At 34.4% G+C, this 2,191-nt stretch overlaps 1 non-coding gene across 1 annotated transcript; it reads right to left on the bottom strand.

Annotated features, from left to right (window-relative positions):
* Nucleotides 1-1,331: 1,331 nt before the first annotated feature.
* Nucleotides 1,332-1,438, bottom strand: LOC136205012 (small nucleolar RNA R71). The gene has a single exon (XR_010675820.1). It is a non-coding gene; the product is annotated as a small nucleolar RNA R71 (small nucleolar RNA).
* Between the last annotated feature and the right edge of the window lie 753 nt (nt 1,439-2,191).

The raw sequence follows: 2,191 nt of genomic DNA, 5'->3' as shown, positions 1-2,191 counted from the left end.
CAACCCGTTCACTTGCAAGTCGTCGAATGTTTCCATGCTCCATGTTCTCTGTAAACTTGTATCAATTTATATTTCATCTAATAAAGTCCGTTCTATTCGATAGATTTTTATGCAGCACTTATGGTAACCAATCCACTAAAGTGACTGCTGGTGTTTTCATTAAAACGTATTTAATCCAAAATCTTTACAAGGAAACTTTGTTGAACACTTAGGCAAATTATTATCTCGAAAGAGTTTTAATTTGATTAAGGGCAACTATCCCGAAATGGTTTTGTCATGTTCAAAGCCAATTAATTAGAGGTTCCGTCATTTATTTCATCTTTATAATTCGTACAAAGTTTAAAGTTGTTTTCTTTGCTTAATGCAAACAAATACATCTGTTTACTTTTCTAAAAAGTACTAAACGTTCCTATCTTGCAAATTCATTCTTAAATCAGAATATTCTCTAACGTTTTCATAATCTAATCTAATTCTCATTCTAGTAATTTCAAAACCAAAACCGATTAAACGATTTTTCCATATTATAAACCTAAAAGTAAATTTAACCGATTATAAATAAGTTTTGTTTAAAAAACGTTCACTGTGGGATCGATATCTTTTATTACTACAAGCGTATATCGTGCACTTGCGAAAATCGCTCAACAAGTTTTTGGCGCCGTTGCCGGGGAACGCCAAAATTTTAAATTTTTCGTGTTTTATTACGAATCTGGGTTTATTCATACTTATTCAAACTTTTATATTTTATTTATTTTCAATTACTAACATATTTATTTTTCAAATTCTGTTTTGTAGGTAGTTTCGGTTCGTGCGAAATTTCAAGTTCATGCGCAGTTCTCGAAGTTCAGGCACGTCACCAGATCCTATTGACCCAGAAATTGAAAGAACCCTTAAAAAGAACAAGAAAGAAAAGAAAAAGAAAAACAAAACCCCAATAAAAAACTAAAATTACCGAGCCATAAGTTATGGCCACACTTATGGATTACGCTAGGCCAGGAGTGGCCGGTGTAACAAACAGTATAGTTAGACCCCAAATTAATGCACATCATTTTGAAATTAAGCCTGCGTTGCTTAATATGTTGCAAAATAATGTAACGTTTTACGGGTTACCTAACGAAAATCCTAATACCCATTTGACAAATTTCTTAGAAATTTGTGACACTTTTAAAATTATTGATGTAACTGCAGAAGCAATCAAACTTCGCCTTTTTCCTTTTACTTTGAAGGATCGAGCCAAAGAATGGTTAACTTCTATGCCAGCCGCATCAATTGAGACTTGGGAGCAATTAGCCCAAGCATTTTTATCAAAAAAATTTCCTTTAGCAAAAACCGCAAGAGTCATTAAAGAGTTAACATCTTTTTCTCAAAATGATAATGAAACTCTTTATGAGGCTTGGGAACGTTTTAAAGAACTTCAACGTTTATGCCCACACCACCAATTGCCCGCTGAACTTTTAATGCAAACATTTTATAATGGACTAAATCCTACAACTAGAGGTTCATTGGACGCTATGTCTGGAGGGTTATTCATGAAGAAAACATCTGCCCAAGCAAGAGAACTTTTGGAGGAAATGGCAATCAACAGCAGTATGTGGCCCGCAGAACGTGGACACGTACCATTAGCGAAACCATCATCCTCAACAACATCATCAGTTAAAGGTATAGTGAATCTTGATCCAGTAGCGATGTTGCAAGCCCAATTTTCTGCCTTATCGCACAAAATTGATAGGTTTATGGCACCGTGTGATCCTAATGGTAAGCCAATCCAAACGGATGTGGATTACGAAGGTATGAGTGAAATTGAACAGGTAAATTTTGTCCAAGGGCAAAACCAAAATAATAACCCTTACTCCAATACATATAATCCTGGGTGGAGAAATCATCCTAACTTTAACTAGAGGGATAATAATAATGCTAATGCTAATCAAAATCGTACTACTAATTATCAAAATCAATCAAGAGATACGATTAGCACTTTATCTTCTAAAATCGACAAATTTATTGATGCTATGAGTGGAAAAATAAGTAATGACGACGATGGTTTTAAACGGATCGAGAATAAATTCGATCAGCTTATTAAAAACCAATCATCTAGCATCCATAATTTGGAGATTCAAATTGGACAACTCGCTAAATCAATTTCATCCCGCAAAGAGGGAAGTCTTCCAAGCCATACGGAAGAAAATCTGAAAGA

This window comes from Euphorbia lathyris, chromosome 8 (assembly GCF_963576675.1).
Source record: "Euphorbia lathyris chromosome 8, ddEupLath1.1, whole genome shotgun sequence".
Taxonomy (NCBI): domain Eukaryota; kingdom Viridiplantae; phylum Streptophyta; class Magnoliopsida; order Malpighiales; family Euphorbiaceae; genus Euphorbia; species Euphorbia lathyris.
Note: the sequence above shows the minus strand (reverse complement) of the source record. Positions and strands in the feature narration are given on the sequence as shown.